Source organism: Ranitomeya variabilis, chromosome 6, assembly GCF_051348905.1.
Source record: "Ranitomeya variabilis isolate aRanVar5 chromosome 6, aRanVar5.hap1, whole genome shotgun sequence".
Classification (NCBI taxonomy): Eukaryota; Metazoa; Chordata; class Amphibia; order Anura; family Dendrobatidae; genus Ranitomeya; species Ranitomeya variabilis.
The window spans coordinates 140,143,964-140,162,732 of NC_135237.1; the positions used below are offsets into that span (position 1 = coordinate 140,143,964).

Sequence of the window (18,769 nt, forward strand, 5' to 3'; positions counted from 1 at the left end):
AATCCCCCCTAAACACTAAGTTTTTCCCTTAAAGAAAGATCCTTCGAGACTGTCCATGTGATGGGAAAAAGGGGAGGTGGATTTCTTCATCCAGACACCTCAGAAACTCTCCCCTAGCGAGAGGCCTCCAGGCAGCTGAACCCTTCACTAACCTCACATAGAGTTCTCCCACTGTCCCTAAACTAAATCTCTTAGCATCATCTGAGAATGGGGGGATTTTGTCTATTCTCTTAAGAGAAATATACTTCGGGATCTTCCCTGGATCAGTACCATTGTACTCTGGTGGGTCTACTTCTTGATTGAGGAAGGTGCCAGTCGGAGTTGCTTTGGCAATAACCTTTTTATACAAGGGAATAACACAACAGAGGATTATCGATTCAATTATAAGGAGGGCAATTAGTACCAGACAGGCCAGTTGAAAGAATCCCTTGAGCCCACCTAACCAATTGGAGAAGAAAGATGTGTCTACTCCAGCATACATGACACGTCGTCTTATTGTCCTAATTTGTTCAACTTCTTTAGAAACCTTCAGGTCTTTCGGATCTACATTTCGCCATTCAGGTCTGGCTGTCTATATTTCGTCTCGTAACTCTTTGGTCATACCGTCAATGAATGTATTTACCAATACTTTAACATCAAGTGGGTTTATGGGACTGCACTCCATGTCTTCCTATTTCAGCTGTAACCGTCCAAAGTATAGCTCCACACTCTCTCCTTTGTCACATCTGTAGAAAATCTTAATTTACGTCTTAGCACGTCACCTGTTTTTGTGCTCACCAACTCCCTAGGCCTGCCTAGGGAGATTTATACATCTATCATATGGTCATTATTTGTTTGTAAAATGAGAAAGGTTGGTTCTCAGGGTCAGCCAATTGTTTTTGCATAGCTAGCTAGTCAGAGGGCCTCCAGGGATAATACTCCTGTATCTGTCTTACCCTACCTGATGTGGTTGGTTCTCTGGTGGTGGGGGCGACATGACATGCTGGTCTACAGCTCCTTCCCAAAAGGATTACTGTCAGCCTACTTCCAAAAGTTAATGTCCCCACTATCCACCAACCACAATCCTGTGTCAGCTTCTTATATCACTGCATGTGATCTTGTCTGGACAGGATTCAGTGTAATTCTCTTAGGTCGGGTTGCAGCACGGGTCATACAAGTGTTAGGGCCCAAATCCTCAACTATACCCTGAAAGGCATCTTGGCTAAAATTGACAAATCTTTGTTCACTGTAATATATATATAATTGATCCATTCAACATTTTTATTAATCTGCACCTGTGGGATTATAGAAGCAAAGCCGGCATAAATCTGGTTCTGGGCTTCAAAACTGGTCAGGCACCCCCCTTGGCACTCCAATGGCATCAATATATACTAGTGGATCTTCTTCATAACTCATGTGGAGTTGATCGAGACTTCTCCTCTTTCTGGTAGGTTCATCAGGTATCTTTGGTGTACATATATTGTGTATGTTTAATTAGCAAATCAGTATCTAGAGAACTGTTCTCTTTGCAGAAACTTGTCTTGAAGATCCCTACTGGTGTACCTGTGGTGTCGTGGGAATTATAGCAGGTGTAATTGTCAGCTAATATGGTTACTTCTCCTGGGACCTTTAGTCTAGGTTCCTTATGAATTAGTGGGACATAAGTGGACTTCAAACCTTTCAACAGATTCATGACACAGGCAGTGGTGTTGTCATCAGGAAAAAGCAATGCATGTGTGTATAGATGTGTATTCGCAGCAGCACAAGCAATACATCCTACAGAGATATTCTGGACTCTTACATTGTATCTCACCCATTCTAACCATAGGTTTTTCCTTGGGGCTGTTTGTGTTTCTATGGAGAAAACCTCTTGCCAACTAAGACCTGGAATGGGGATTACTTCATTAACTACATTTTGCAAACGCTCACCTGGGCCTGTTTTAGGTGTACTGGTAACAGGGGTCATGGTTGGTCTGAAGCTAATATCCTGGAGCTGTATATGGCCTAAATTCCCATGGTATCCACTACTAAATACATAATTATAATGCCTTCCCAGTACGAACGTCTGCAGATCAGCAGACTAAAGGTTTTCAAGATTCAGGAGAAGGGGGTAACAATTTTTACCCCATTTACAGCCCCTAAGTGGTTGCAGAAGGGCTGTTAGATGCATTCTCTCACGAAGACTCCTACCCGTCCTATCCTTAGGGAACATGGCTTCGCTAGGTTTATATCCCCAATCTTTCCCTGTATTCCAAGCAGCATCTGTCCAATAATGACAATTATCATTGTATTGCCTGGTAACACACATATAAAACTGGACAGTTCCCCCTACTATCCGTTCAGTCTCAAGGCACTTGACTACATCACAGAAATCAAATCGCCAGATATTCACCGGGGCTGTCAGGTTTACCCAGAGAATAGTGGAGCCAGAATTCTTATTTACAACAGGGGCCGAAGAGGTAAGGGCGAGGATGGCCCCCAGTCCCAAGGTCAAAAACAGCAACATTTCCCTTCAGTCACTTCCGTGATTAAACACTGGTTCGGTCTCTTTTGCAGTGTGAAGCGTGAATCCAGGTGCTCTTTCCTTCAAGTTTTACTGCAGTGGGGGTGACCAGGATCACCGTGTGAAGTCCTTCAAATCTCGGCTGGAGACAATCTCTGCGCACAAACTTTTTCACATACACCAGGTCTCCTGGCACAAAGGGATGGTGTCCAGGAACCTTGTCTGGGTCTGGAAGAGAACTGAAGACGGTTAAATGCACTTTGGCAAGGTGTCCATGTAAGGCCTGCACATAGCTAGTCAAGTCCTGGTACTTGAGTTGCAACTGTTGTGGAAAGAAACATTCAAGATTGGGGCTCCTGTCAAACAGAATCTCATACGGTGACAGTTCTGTCTTCCTGTTTGGGGTATATCTTACTGAAAACAAAGCTAGAGGAAGGCATTCTGTCCATGGTTTACCAGTCTCTACCATTGCCTTCTGGATTTTAAGCTTAAGAGTTCCATTTAGTCTCTCCACTCTTCCACTACTCTGCGGATGGAGTATGCAATGCTTGACTTACCCCCAGTGCTGCCATTACCTCTGACATGATCTCTCCAGTAAAATGGGATCCCCGATCGCTTTCAATGACTTCAGGAACTCCATACCTGCATATGATCTCAGCCATCAGTTTCTTCGCCGTTATCTCAGCCGTAGCTTTGGCAACTGGGTAGGCTTCTGGCCAACCTGAAAATAAATCAATGCAGACCAACACATACTCATACGTCCCTACTCTGGGTAACTGAATATAATCATTCTGCAGTCTCTGGAATTGGTTAAAGGGGCCGGGGAGTATGTTTGGATGGGGTTTTCACTGTCCTACTCTGATTATGTGTGGCACATATCATGCAGCTCTGTACCTGCCTTTCTGCGCAGGTGGAAAACCCCGGGGGCAATCCATTGTTTCTGTAGGGTGTCACACATGGCCGTCTTCGAGTGGTGCACATTCCCGTGCAGAACCTGTGCCATCATTGGGTACAGTACCTGTGGTAGGCAGACCTTTTTTACCCCTCCCCCATAGTCCGGTAACGGTATCAGAGCAAGCCCCTATCTTTTGCCACCTATTTTTCTCCTCCTTACTTGCCTGTTCTTGTAACCGGGCTAAGATGTCTTTCAACACAAGTGGAGATGGTGGGGTGTCTAGGTGATGTACTCTAGAGGCCACAGGAGTGCTTGCTGTTTTCTTGGCAGCCTGGTCTACCAGTGCTTACCCTTTGTCCATCCATCAGTGCCTTTGCTATGTGCCTTTACCTTTATGATGCCTGTTTGGGTGGGAAGCTGTAGTGCATTCATAAGTTGCTGGACTGCCTCAGCATATTTAAAGGGGTGGCCATTTGCTGTCAGAAAAGCCCTGGCTCTCCAGATAGGCCCATAACCGTGTGTAATGCCAAAAGCATACCTGGAATCAGTGTAGATATTTACAGTCTTACCTTCTGCTAGTTTGCATGCTTCTTGTGCAGACATATGAGCTGGCATTAACTCTGCCTTGATTACCTCATGTTCTGAGACCACAGCATATCTGGTACAGAAGCGTCCTTGGTCATCTGGGTGACGGGATCCATCTACAAAAAGCTCAAAATCAGCATTAGAATGGGCACACTAGAGACCAGCCGTTTCCTTAGACATCAATTCTAGACAATCATGTGGTTTGGAAACCTAATCTTGTTCCTCTGGATCCATTCTAGAAAGAAAAAGAAAAAGAGTGTCCTTGCTCATGTCACCTTCATATCACCTACTCCTCCCCCCTTTGGATCCAGGGGAACTAGGAGAAGAGTAGCGGGGTTTAGGACAGTGCACCTTTTCAAAGTCACATTAGTAGGCATGAGAATAGCACACCGAAGTCGCAGCTGTCCAGCCATGGACATGTGGCTAGATTATACTTGGATAGGGATACTATATACATCATGTGGGGTATGGACCATCAGTGGGTAATTTGATTGAGTCCATGAGGGTTTTAACAGCTTCAGCATTCTTCACTGGAGTCCCGGCGGTGGTAATAAACCCTCGATTGGCCCATAGGGCTCCTAAATCATGAGCAATACCAAATGCATACTGTGAGTCCGTGTAAATATTAGCCCGCCTGTCTTTGGCCAGAACACATGCAGTAGACAGAGCCTGAAGTTCTACTTCTTGTGCTGACAGTGAGGGAGGGAGGGAGGGAGGGAGTGCAGCTGCATGCACTACAGTATCTTCCGTAGTAACAGCGTATCTGGTGTGGAATCTGCCAAATCATCAGCATATCTTGAACCGTCTTTCAGGGCATTGTAGAAAGGTTGCATTATACGGGATGCATCCGGTATCCACTGACAACAATAAGTACATAGTCCAAGAAAACGCTGGAGTTCAGTCTCATCTTTTGGTAAAGGAAGGGAGCTGACGGCTATTTTTCTTTCTTTTGTGAGGTGTCTGGCACCCTGAAGGAGACAGTGACCCAAAAATATCACTTGACCAAGGCAGAACCGAAATTTCGAGACCGAAACCCGACAGTTCAGATCTGCCAGATACTTGAGAAAACTAACAGTGGCAACAATAGTTTCCTGCTCTGTCCGTTCACACAACAAAAGATCACCCACATACTGAAGCAGCGTGACATAGGGTGTTCTAACTACCAGGGTAAAAGACACTCTCCCATATTTTTTTTTTTTTTTTGCAAACTGATTGGGACTTCTTTTTGGGCCCCCTGTGGCATAGCTGTCCGCGTCAATTGTCATCCCTGATAAGTGAATGCAAACAGAAACTGGCAATCTGGGTGTAATGGAATGCTGAAGAAGACATTGGCAAGATCGATAACTATGAACCAAGCAGCATCCTGAGATATCTGGGACAAAAGAGTATGTGGCTTAGGCACCACCGGAGTTTCTGGAACAGTAACTGCATTAAATGCCTGTAGATCTTGTACCAGCCGGTACACAGGGGATTGGCTGGGTGGGGTCTTTTTCTTAACGGGAAACAAGGGTGTGTTACATGGGGAAACACAGGGTATCAGGGCACCATTATCGAATAACATTTGTATTTGCCCCTTGAGACACTGCTCCTGATCATATTTCCAAGGATATTGATGGACTTTAGAAAAAGGGGCACCAGGTTTGAGAAACACTTTTACTGGTTCTACAGGCATTATTGGGGGAGAATCTGGGTCTATCAGGACCATCACAACTGTGGGAAGGGCAAGTAGGATACAGATCTCATTATATTCATCTGCATAGGAGTTATATAACGCAAGGACCCTCTGACCATCTTGGAATTATATCCTGGAGCAGAACTGTAATAATAAATCTGCCCCCAGTAAATTTACCGGACATGAGGGAGAGATTACGAACTGAGCAGTAACTTCAGGGAAGGGTCCCACAGGGATAGGTTTTATAAAAGTATATTTATTGGGTCCGTCATCTACTCTAATTAAAACAAGCTCTTGATCTGAGAATTTGCATGTCGGGGCTGGGGAGAGAGATTCCCAGACAGGGTTAAAAGGGATATCGGAGTGTGAAGCTGGACTTGCATGTACAATAGGAGGGGGCAGTGGTGTTTGCCCATGCAGATAAGAAACACTGATCTCGCAGCTGCAAAGGTGGGGGCTAGTGATTTAACCCCTTGTCTTTACTAAACCAAGGACAGAGAAAACTTTGGAATGCAATACATAGCCCCCCTTTCTGTAGCCCGCAGCGCCGAGGGGAAAAATTGCAAGCAAGTCGCGCAGGGATTCACTCAGCCCCTCCCATCTAATACACAGGGAGCTAAGAACCTTCACTGCAATCCACAGCGCAAGAGGGAGAAACGAAACCCAGCACCTTGCCCCCCTCTCTCCGGCTTGTAGCGTAGATAAGTAGAAAAGAGAGAACTGACAAAGAAATCTCGCAGCGGTCTGCTGCTGCCCCTCCCCCATACTACACAACACTGACACAAAGCTCCGTATCTTCTACAGTCACAAACGGCAGCAGTTTTCAGACTTAATTTCTACAAAACTTTCCTATAATCCTCCGTGGGCTGGGCGGAGCCCCAAGGACAGTCCGTACACACACACAAGGCAGGTCTCCACCCAGGTTGGATTCTGCACAACACAAACAGGACACACCTACACATCTGGAGAGCTCTTTCCGCCGCCATTACAGGGCGCTGGCTGAGACTGCATTTTCATCATCAGTGGCACGGCGGCCATTTTACAATCTGTAAGATCACAGTTCACAGGCATTTTATAACCAAATACAGGTTCTGTATTATCTGATCCTTCCTCTCCATCAACCTATTTTCATCCTTTGTTCTTTAAGCCTCGCGCAACTCGCAGATAAGCTTCTTGACTGTCTCTTGCCCTCCCGTGACCATTGTCTTGACTTCCACAGCATCCTCATCTAACTTGTGGGGCACTGACTTCTTCTGCTTTAAGATACGCAGCTTGGCTCACAGAATACTACGCCCTGCTATAGCTCAGGATCGCTGGCAGCGATATCAACGCTGGTGTCCCACAATACGGAAACTCGCTCAACGTATTAGAAAAAGACGAGCCTCGCGCTCAATATTTTCTGTCCCTAACCTGAACACAGCGATTAACAGACTATCCTGCCACGATATTCTAAACAGTCGGGAGGCGGTCTCCTAGTGAGAGCCCTCCACAGAAATACAGGTGGTCCCTGCTCGGGACGTCTTAATTACCTAGCTGGTACAATATCACAGAGGCTGCGTCTCCTATCCCTTTCTCTAAGCTGCCCCACAATCTACAACTGGCTCAATTTTTCAGTCCACTTCACTACTGGACAATAGTCACGGGTAGGATGGTTGAATGGAGTACAATGACCGGTGGAGAAGGTGTGGTGTACAGAGATCGCACAGGATGCGACATTCTCTCAGTTGCTGGTTCAGAGCGTGGCACAGGATCACGTTTGATCTCACCACTCGATCATTCACCTCCCGGACCCAAGGAGACTACAGACAAACCAATAACGGCTGAGACACTAGCAAGTGTGACATATACAGTGTACATGATCGCCACTTACCGTGTACGGAGGGTGATCAGTCCTCGAGGTCAGCCACTACGGGTATCATCCACAGACATCCAGGCATGGGTCCAGGGGGTCTCGGATCGCTGGCCACGCCCCCCGTTGGGCTGCCAAAATTGTCGGGGCCGTAATAACGACAATTAATCCTCATTCACCAGTCATTCCAAATTGTAATGTGAGCGCAGAGCTTCTGGTACCGAAAAAGAAATGATTCAGACACGTAGCTGATTCAATCTTTGCTGATGCTCTGGCGTTCAGCTCAGTGAGTAGCCGAGCAACAACTGTGCTTTATTCTTCAATACATAATACTATATTGAGTGTTAGGGGAAGGCGTGCATTAGGCGGGGTTTAAGCTAGCATCCAGTCTTTCTGATTTGTTCTGACGTCTTCTGGTGAATCCTCCCTTTCTTCACATTCCTGAGTTTCGATTCTGAAGAAATGAATCATCCCTCCAGACACAAACCAGAAACGAAACCGAACTCTAATGGCCATTTTTAAATACAATTACATATGCATTAGCTAGCAGATAGGAAAAACTTATTGTTTCACAGTATAAAAATATAGCAGTACAAAAAGAGTATAAAGATTTATAAAAGTACAAAGGTATATAAGAAAATACATTTTCACCTTGACAATAGCACCACAACTTCATTCACCAATGTTATGCAAAATATATTTGTATTTTAAGTTATTAGTTTGAATATCACATTACCGTACTTTCTGTGGGCGATAAAAACTTTTGTCTTGCCAAAATCTGACCATTCTGTGTCCATTAACTGATCAATATTTCTGCATTGATGCCACTTTATTTTCTTAACCTAAACCACATTTCGGAGGGTTTCAACTTTCAAAAGAATAATTTATACAGCCAATGGATGAATTTAACGTCAGGATATAAGCTTTTATTTACATAACAGGGATAAGCGACATAACTTCTGTCAGGGAGTGTATGTGTAGTGTGTGCTGATAGACACGCCCTGTGTGTAGTGTGTCCCTGTGTGTAGTGTGTGATGACACACCATGCACTGTGTGTAGTGTGTAATGATACACACGCCATGTTTAGTGAATCTCTGTGTGTACTGTGTGCTTAGATTTGTTACACAGTTACCTGTGTGTAGTGTGTCCCTTGTCTGTAGTGTGTGCAGGTACACAATGCTCTGTGTTTAGTGTGTCCCTGTGTGTAAGATATCTCTGTGTTTAGTGTGTCTCTGTGTGTAGTGTATCCCTGTGCGTAGTATGTCCCTGTGTCTAGTGTGCCTCGGTGTGTAGTGTATCCCTGTGCGTAGTATGTCCCTGAGTGTAGCATGTCTCTGTGTGTAGTGTATCTCTGTGTGAAGTGTGTCCCTGTATGTAGTGTGTCCCTGTGTGTAGTGTATCCCTGTGTGTAGTATGTCCCTGTGTGTAATGTCTCTGTGTGTAGTGTATCCCTGTGTGTAGTGTGCCCCTGTGTGTAGTGTGCCTGTGTGTAGTGTGTCCCTGTGCGTAGTATGTCCCTGTGTGTAGTGTGTCTCTGTGTGTAGCGTGTCCCTGTGTGTAGTGCATCCGTGTGTAGTATGTCCCCATGTGCAGTGTATCCTTGTGTGTAGTGTATCCCTATGTATAGTGTATCCTTGTGTTTAGTGTATCCTTGTGTGTAGTGTATCCCTGTGTGTAGTGTGCTCCTGTGTGTAGTGTATCCTTGTATGTAGTATGTCCCTGTGTGTAGTGTATCCTTGTGTGTACTGTGTCCCTGTGTGTAGTGTATCCATGTGTGTAGTATGTCCCTGTGTGTAGTGTGTCTGTGTGTTGTGTATCCCTGTGTTTAGTGTATCCCTGTGTGTAGTATGTCCCTATGTGAAGTGTTTCTGTGTGTAGTGTATCCCTGTGTGTAGGGTGCCCCTGTATGTAGTGTGTCTCTGTGTGTAGTGTATCCCTGTGCGTAGTATGTCCCTGTGTGTAGTGTGTCTCTGTGTGTAGTGTATCCGTGTTTAGTGTATCCCTGCGTGTTGTTTGTCCCTGTGTGTAGTGTTTCTGTGTGTAGTGTATCCCTGTGTGTAGTGTGCCCCTGTGTGTAGTGTGTCTCTGTGTGTAGTGTATCCCTGTGCGTAGTATGTCCCTGTGTGTAGTGTGTCTCTGTGTGTAGTGTATTCCTGTGCGTAATATGTCTGTGTGTAGCGTGTCTCTGTGTGTAGTGTATCACTGTGTGTAGCGTGTCCCTGTTTGTAGTGTGTCCGTGCGTGTAATGTATCCCTGTGTGTAGTATGTCCCTGTGTGTAGTGTGTCTCTGTGTGTAGTGTACCCCTGTGCGTAGTATGTCCCTGTGTGTAGTGTGTCTTGTATCCCTGTGTGTAGTATGTCCGTGTGTAGTTTGTCCCCGTGTGTAGTGTATCCCTGTGTGTAGTATGTCCCTGTGTATAGTGTATCCCTGTGTTTAGTGTGTCCCTGTGTGCGTAATATGTCCCTGTGTGTAGAGTCTCTGTGTGCAGTGTATCCCTGTGTGTAGTGAGCCCGTGTGTAGTGTGTCTCTGTGTGTAGTGTATCCCTGTGCGTAGTATGTCCCTGTGTGTAGTGTATCCCTGTGCGTAGTATGTCCCTGTGTGTAGTGTGTCCCTGTGCGTAGTGTATCTCTGTGTGTAGTATGTCCCTGTGTGTACTGTGTCTCTCTGTGTAGTGTATCCCCGTGCGTAGTATGTCCCTGTGTGTAGTGTGTATCTGTGTGTAGTGTATCCCTGTGCGTAGTATGTCCCTGTGTGTAGTGTGCCTCTGTGCGTAGTGTATCCCTGTGCGTAGTATGTCCGTGTGTAGTGTCTCTGTGTGTAGTGTATCCCTGTGCGTAGTATGTCCCTGTGTGTAGTGTGTCTCTGTGTGTAGTGTGTCCCTGTGTATAGTGTATCCGTGTGTAGTATCTCCCTGTGTGTAGTGTGTCCCTGTGTGTAGTGTGTCTCTGTGTGTAGTGTGTCCCTGTGTGTAGTGTGTCCCTGTGTGTAGTGTATCCCTGTGTGTAGTATTTCCCTGTGCGTAGTGTATCCCTGTGTGTAGCATGTCCCTGTGTGTAGTGTGTCCCTGTGTGTAGTATGTCCCTGTGTGTAGTGTATCCCTGTGTGTAGTGTGTCTGTGTGTAGTGTGTCCCTGTGTGTAGTGTATCCCTGTGTGTAGTATGTCCCTGTGTGTAGTGTGTCCCTGTGTGTGTGTCCCTGTGCATAGTGTATCTCTGTGTGTAGTATGTCCCTGTGTGTACTGTGTCTCTCTGTGTAGTGTATCCCCGTGCGTAGTATGTCCCTGTGTGTAGTGTGTATCTGTGTGTAGTGTATCCCAGTGCGTAGTATGTCCCTGTGTGTAGTGTGCCTCTGTGCGTAGTGTATCCCTGTGCGTAGTATGTCCGTGTGTAGTGTCTCTGTGTGTAGTGTATCCCTGTGCGTAGTATGTCCCTGTGTGTAGTGTGTCTCTGTGTGTAGTGTGTCCCTGTGTATAGTGTATCCGTGTGTAGTATCTCCCTGTGTGTAGTGTGTCCCTGTGTGTAGTGTGTCTCTGTGTGTAGTGTGTCCCTGTGTGTAGTGTATCCCTGTGTGTAGTATTTCCCTGTGCGTAGTGTATCCCCGTGTGTAGTATGTCCCTGTGTGTAGTGTGTCCCTGTGTGTAGTATGTCCCTGTGTGTAGTGTATCCCTGTGTGTAGTGTGTCTGTGTGTAGTGTGTCCCTGTGTGTAGTGTATCCCTGTGTGTAGTATGTCCCTGTGTGTAGTGTGTCCCTGTGTGTGTGTCCCTGTGTGTAGTGTGTCCCTGTGTGTAGTATGTCCGTGTGTCCCTGTGTGTAGTGTGTCCCTGTGTGTAGTGTATCCCTGTGTGTAGTATGTCCTTGTGTGTAATGTGTCCCTTTGTGTAGTGTATCCCTGTGTGTAGTATGTCCCTGTGTGTAGTGTGTCCCTGTGTGTAGTATGTCCCTGTGTGTAGTGTGTCCCTGTGTGTAGTGTGTCTCTGTGTGTAGTGTATCCCTGTGCGTAGTATGTCCCTGTGTGTAGTGTATCCCTGTGCGTAGTATGTCCCTGTGTGTAGTGTGTCCCTGTGCGTAGTGTATCTCTGTGTGTAGTATGTCCCTGTGTGTACTGTGTCTCTCTGTGTAGTGTATCCCCGTGCGTAGTATGTCCCTGTGTGTAGTGTGTATCTGTGTGTAGTGTATCCCTGTGCGTAGTATGTCCCTGTGTGTAGTATGTCCCTGTGTGTAGTGTATCCCTGTGTGTAGTGTGTCTGTGTGTAGTGTGTCCCTGTGTGTAGTGTATCCCTGTGTGTAGTATGTCCCTGTGTGTAGTGTGTCCCTGTGTGTGTGTCCCTGTGTGTAGTGTGTCCCTGTGTGTAGTATGTCCGTGTGTCCCTGTGTGTAGTGTGTCCCTGTGTGTAGTGTATCCCTGTGTGTAGTATGTCCTTGTGTGTAATGTGTCCCTTTGTGTAGTGTATCCCTGTGTGTAGTATGTCCCTGTGTGTAGTGTGTCCCTGTGTGTAGTATGTCCCTGTGTGTAGTGTGTCCCTGTGTGTAGTGTGTCTCTGTGTGTAGTGTATCCCTGTGCGTAGTATGTCCCTGTGTGTAGTGTATCCCTGTGCGTAGTATGTCCCTGTGTGTAGTGTGTCCCTGTGCGTAGTGTATCTCTGTGTGTAGTATGTCCCTGTGTGTACTGTGTCTCTCTGTGTAGTGTATCCCCGTGCGTAGTATGTCCCTGTGTGTAGTGTGTATCTGTGTGTAGTGTATCCCTGTGCGTAGTATGTCCCTGTGTGTAGTGTGCCTCTGTGCGTAGTGTATCCCTGTGCGTAGTATGTCCGTGTGTAGTGTCTCTGTGTGTAGTGTATCCCTGTGCGTAGTATGTCCCTGTGTGTAGTGTGTCTCAGTGTGTAGTGTGTCCCTGTGTATAGTGTATCCCTGTGTGTAGTATCTCCCTGTGTCTAGTGTGTCCCTGTGTGTAGTGTGTCTCTGTGTGTAGTGTGTCCCTGTGTGTAGTGTATCCCTGTGTGTAGTATTTCCCTGTGCGTAGTGTATCCCTGGGTGTAGTATGTCCCTGTGTGTAGTGTGTCCCTGTGTGTAGTATGTCCCTGTGTGTAGTGTATCCCTGTGTGTAGTGTGTCTCTGTGTGTAGTGTGTCCCTGTGTGTAGTGTATCCCTGTGTGTAGTATGTCCCTGTGTGTAGTGTCCCTGTGTGTAGTGTGTCCCTGTGTGTAGTATGTCCGTGTGTCCCTGTGTGTAGTGTGTCCCTGTGTGTAGTGTATCCGTGTGTAGTATGTCCTTGTGTGTAATGTGTCCCTTTGTGTAGTGTATCCCTGTGTGTAGTATGTCCCTGTGTGTAGTGTGTCCCTGTGTGTAGTGTGTCCCTGTGTGTAGTATGTCCGTGTGTAGTGTGCCCCTGTGTGTAGTGTATCCCTGTGTGCAGTGTATCCCTGTGTGTAGTATGTCCCTGTGTGTAGTATGTCCCTGTGTGTAGTGTGTCCCTGTGTGTAGTATGTCCCTGTGTGTAGTATGTCCCTGTGTGTAGTGTGCCCCTGTGTGTAGTGTATCCCTGTGTGCAGTGTATCCCTGTGTGTAGTATGTCCCTGTGTGTAGTATGTCCCTGTGTGTAGTGTGTCCCTGTGTGTAGTATGTCCCTGTGTGTAGTGTATCCCTGTGTGTAGTGTATCCCTGTGTGTAGTATGTCCCTGTGTGTAGTGTGTCCCTGTGTGTAGTGTATCCCTGTGTGTAGTGTGTCCCTGTGTGTAGTATGTCCCTGTGTGCAGTGTATCCCTGTGTGTAGTATGTCCCTGTGTGTAGTATGTCCCTGTGTGTAGTGTGTCCCTGTGTGTAGTGTATCCCTGTGTGTAGTGTGTCCCTGTGTGTAGTATGTCCCTGTGTGTAGTATGTCCCTGTGTGTAGTGTGTCCCTGTGTGTAGTATGTCCCTGTGTGTAGTATGTCCCTGTGTGTAGTGTGTCCCTGTGTGTAGTGTATCCCTGTGTGTAGTGTGTCCCTGTGTGTAGTATGTCCCTGTGTGTAGTATGTCCCTGTGTGTAGTGTATCCCTGTGTGTAGTGTGTCCCTGTGTGTAGTGTGTCCCTGTGTGTAGTATGTCCCTGTGTGTAGTGTGTCTCTGTGTGTAGTGTGTCCCTGTGTGTAGTGTGTCCCTGTGTGTAGTATGTCCCTGTGTGTAGTGTGTCCCTGTGTGTAGTATGTCCCTGTGTGTAGTATGTCCCTGTGTGTAGTGTGTCCCTGTGTGTAGTGTGTCCCTGTGTGTAGTATGTCCCTGTGTGTAGTGTGTCCCTGTGTGTAGTGTGTCCCTGTGTGTAGTACATGCCTGTGTGTATGTAGCAGGCTAGTGACAGTATGGGCTGTGCTTGTGCCTCATCACATGCAGACAGTACAGTAAGCATGTCTCTCCCTTACAGGAGCAGGCACTGAATGTCTGGCACAGCCCCCTCATCGGTCGCTCTTACCAGCTACCAGCCCCCCTGCAGTACCGATTGGCCAGCAGCTGGTACCTCAGTCACCTCTGGCAGCCGAGCACCGCCGCCACTCCGGGTCCCAAAGCCACTGCCCGCCTGGTGGACGCTGGGAGCGGCGCAGTGCGCACACACTCGGGCTCCTGGAGGAAGCGGCTCCCATCCATCCGCACTTGTTATCTAGCAGCTGCCAAGCCTGCAGGAGTCTACTGCAACCCGCCATCCAAGCCGCTGCAGTACCTCACCCGCCTGCTCACCGACACTGGCACACAGGTACCATCTTGTCTGCGTGTGGGTGTGGGCAGGGGGCACTGCCTCTCTCCTGGCAGGAGGAATGGGCTGTGAGGATGGGAGGCACAAGGGCATGAGCAGCACGGAGCAGGAAACCAAGTGCAGTGCCCTGCTCATGCCACCATAAGTTAGTCTAGCTGGCAGCAGGCTCCTTCAGTATTAGTACATTATACTATATATATATATATATATATATATATATATATATATATATATATATATATATATATAGTATACATATCTCTACCTATACACACATTGCATTTATACACTATGCATATAGTGTGCCTGACATACACTGTGGTGTGTGATTGACACCGTGGGAATATCCTAAATGTAGCAGGGTGACTGTGTGTATATATATATATATTATATATAGTGTATTATAAATGTATGGTGTCACAGAGTTGGTGGCTATTTGTGACATGAAGGCGGCATTGTGTCTGTAGTATATCCGCATCCGTTATATATCGATTAGACCCAATCACTACAATAGACACTAACAGATGAATGGACGTGTGGAACTATGGAGCAGATAGACGGGTCTGACAGAGACACTGAGCACAGGATGGATGGACTGATAAAGTCTTTTGCATCATTGCTTCATTATTGTATTTGCCGTACATACTTGTAAATTTCTGTATATGTCTGTGTGTGGCATAAAACTAACAAATGCAAATATACTGACATGTTTCTATATTGTATCAAAATATATTCATCAAGATAAATAGAATACTATTTTTAGCAACGCAGTTTTTAGAGGGGCGTTCTCTACACCTGATCTCATAAAACCAAAATATTGGTAACACTTTCCTGATCCAATCACAATTGATCCATTTCTGTGTTGCATGCCACTCTTCATTCCTTGTCTCTGACTTATAACAATTTGTCATATTAGTCTTCCTAATTAGCGCCTTCCTCCGGAGAGTTTGTACTGTAGTAAGCTACCTAGTTACCCTTGGGCGGCTCAAGGTGGTGAAGAGACTTTTTATGGGGACTTCCTGTCTGTGTGATGGGAGTTTGGCATCCATCTTTCAAGGTCATAATTGCCTAGTAGTTAAACACGCACCTTACAGATCTCCGAACACATTGTTGCCTGTTGGGATTATTTGTGCTGTTATTTTCTAATAAAGAACAAGAAGCTTACAAATATTAATGTATTGTTTTAGAGCTGGGTTACACACTTTGGTCTTGTATTTAAAGGGGCAAGGCATGTACCACCTAGGTGCATACCACATCAGGTTGATATGTCTGCATGGCCAGAGAGGTTACTGCTGCGGAGCAGAGGCTGAACACTCAAAGCCTTTATCTTAGGTATATGTACATGCTCATAGGCAGAGACCTGCCAATCCTGGTTAGCAATCGGTGGAAAAGCCGCCGGGGGCCCACTTTTTCTACTAGTCAGTAGTGCGGTCTCGGTCCCAGGCAGTTTTTAAAGTATGTTTTTCTCTAAAATGCAGCGTTTCAGAGTCAAACATACCTGACTGATTTAATACCGCCAGTGTCTGATACATGCTGTTCACGGATTGGTCAGCATGTATCACACGACAGGTTCACTTTAAGGCCATGTTCACATGATGCATTTGCAATGTGTTTTTTGCCCAAATTTTCCAAAAATGTAATAAAATCACAGCACAAAAACCACATCACAAATGCATCTTATGAACACAGGCTAAGATCTCAATCATTCATCTTTTCTTAACATACGTGTTTCACAGATAGAATATGTGCCACTTATAATATACGGAGCTGTTCATATGTCGGTGTTCACAGAGAAATGTCCGATTTTGATTTATGTCATGGATCAAAACTACCCATACAAGTCCATGAGTCCTTGAAAATACTGGGTCCTTTACCTCTCGGGCCACTGCACACCTTACACCAATGATATGTCCGCCCTGGGATGGGATTCCTGTGCCGTCCGTGTGCTGTGGATACTGCAATGGGTGGGAAAAGCTTCGCAATTTATTTAGTTTTTCAACTAAACTGAAAAACTGACCTTACGCTTATGAAAATCGGATCAAAACCACTAAGGAAATTCAGATGTTTTTTGCATACCAGAAAAATCTCAGACATCTGAATGAGTCCTTAAGGCACCACTGCAGTGTTTTTTTCTTCACTTATGAAGTGGTGCTTTAAATGTAAGTTTCCTGACCCCAGGTCATACACACACTTTCCGAGAGAGACCCCCATCTTCAGATGTTTCAAGTGAGCTTATAAGGTATGTGCAGATGTTTAGGAATCGGCAGCGCTTTGAACGCAGCACATGTCCGATGCGTCCAAAGTTCGGCCATCTATTGAACGCAGGTGATTCTGCATGTGTTCATGAAACCGTGCGGATTCAAAGCGTCCAATACATTGTACAGGTGAGATTACAGGCATCACGGGAGCTGGGTGAGTATTTCTCTGCAAGCGGGCGGGCGCACGGGAGGTGGAGACAGGAGGTGACCCCCAAACTTTATTTTTAACAAGGGACAAGAGATGAATGCCGCCCTCAGCACCACACGCTGGGGACAGCGCTTACTGTAGCGCTGTCTCTCCTGCACGGTCCGTGTGGTCCTCAGGCGGCACACGGGCGGCACACGGCTGCCGCACGTGTGCCACACTGATGTGCCACATGAGCACACGGACACATGGACACGGATAACTCCGGTACTGTTTTCTCCGGTACCGGAATTATCTGGATGTGTGAGACTGGCCTAATACTGTGAATTGCCCCCTCTAACATCAATTACAGCCTGAAATCTTTTGCGGTAGTTGTGGATGAGGTTCTTTAACCCCTTAAGCCCCGAGGGTGGTTTGCACGTTAATGACCGGGCCAATTTTTACAATTCTGACCACTGACCCTTTCTGAGGTTATAACTCTGGAACGCTTCAACTGATCCCGGTGATTCTGACACTGTTTTCTCGAGACATATTGTACTTCATGATAGTGATAAAATTTCTTTGATATTACGTGCGTTTATTTGTGAAAAAAACCAAAATTTGGCAAAATATGTCACACAAAATACTTAATAAGTAACATTTCCCACATGTCTACTTTACATCAGCACAATTTTGGAAAAAAATTTGTTTTTGTTAGGGAGTTATAAGGGTTAAAAGTTGACCAGCAATTTCTCATTTTTACAGCACCATTTTTTTAGGGACTACATCACATTTGAAGTCATTTTGAGGGGTCTATATGATAGAAAATAACTGCATCCCTCAAGGTGCTCAAAACAACATTCAAGAAGTTTATTAACCCTTCAGGTGTTTCACAGGAATTTTTGAAATGTTTAAAAAAAAAATGTACATTTAATTTTTTTTTCACAAAAAATTTACTTCAGCTTCAGTTTGTTTTATTTTACCAAGGGTAACAGGAGAAAATGGACCTCAAAAGTTGTTGTACAATTTGTCCTGAATACCCCGATACCCCATATGTGGGGGTAAACCACTGTTTGGGAGCATGGCAGAGCTCGGAAGGGAAGGAGCACCATTTGACTTTTCAATGCAAAATTGGCTGGAACAGAGATGGGACGCCATGTTGCGTTTAGAGAGCCCCTGATGTGCCTAAACATTGAAACCCCCCACAAGTGACACCATATTGGAAAGCAGACCCCCTAAGGAACTTATCTAGATGTGTGGTGATCACTTTGACCCACCAAGTACATCACAGAAGTTTATAACGTAGAGCCGTAAAAATAAAAAATTATATTTTTTCACAAAAATGAACTTTTCGCCCCAATTTTTTATTTTCTCGAGAGTACCAGAAGAAATTGTACACCAAAACTTGTTTTGCAATTTGTCCTGAGTACGCTGATACCCCATATGTGGGGGTAAACCACTGTTTGGGTGCATGGCAGAGCTCGGAAGGGAAGGAGCACCGTTTGACTTTTCAATGTAAAATTGGCTGGAATTGAGATGGAACGCCATGTTGCGTTTGGAGAGCCCCTGATGTGCCTAAACATAGAAACCCCTCACAAGTGACACCATTTTGGAAAGTAGACCCCCTAAGGATCTTATCTAGATGTGTTGTGAGAGCTTTGAACCCCCAAGTGTTTCACTACAGTTTATAATGCACAGCCGTGAAAATAAAAATTCATTTTTTTTCCACAAAAATTATTTTTTAGCCCCCAGTTTTGTATTTTCCCAAGGGTAACAGGAGAAATTGGTCCCCAAAAGTTGTTGTCCAATTTGTCCTGAGTACGCTGATACCTAATATATGGAGGGGAACCACTGTTTGGGCGCATGGCAGAGCTCGGAAGGGAAGGAGCGCCATTTGGAATGCAGACTTAGATGGAATGGTCTGCAGGCGTCACGTTGCATTTGCAGAGTCCCTGATGTACCTAAACAGTAGAACCCCCCAACAAGTGACCTCATATTGGAAACTAGACCCCCCAAGGAACTTACAGTATCTAGATGTGTTGTGAAAACTTTGGACCCCTAAGTATTTCACTACAGTTTATAACGCAGAGCTGTGAAAATTAAAAATCATTTTTTCCCACAGAAATGTTTTTTTAGCCCCCAAAATTTTTATTTTCCCAAGGGTAACAAGAGAAATTGGA

The 18,769-nt window shown here is 45.7% G+C and overlaps 1 protein-coding gene across 5 annotated transcripts in view; it reads left to right on the forward strand.

Annotated features, from left to right (window-relative positions):
* Positions 1–18,769, forward strand: part of MYRIP (myosin VIIA and Rab interacting protein) — a 1,107,682-nt gene that overhangs the window by 109,911 nt on the left and 979,002 nt on the right. For 4 of the 5 annotated variants that reach the window (XM_077269058.1, XM_077269060.1, XM_077269062.1 and 1 more), the window contains exon 1: positions 13,852–14,207. The exons of the other annotated variant lie outside the window; for it this stretch is intronic. The gene's annotated coding sequence lies outside the window, so the exon portion shown is untranslated. Of the gene's footprint in view, positions 1–13,851; positions 14,208–18,769 lie in introns of those variants that run through there. 5 annotated transcript variants of the gene reach the window in all.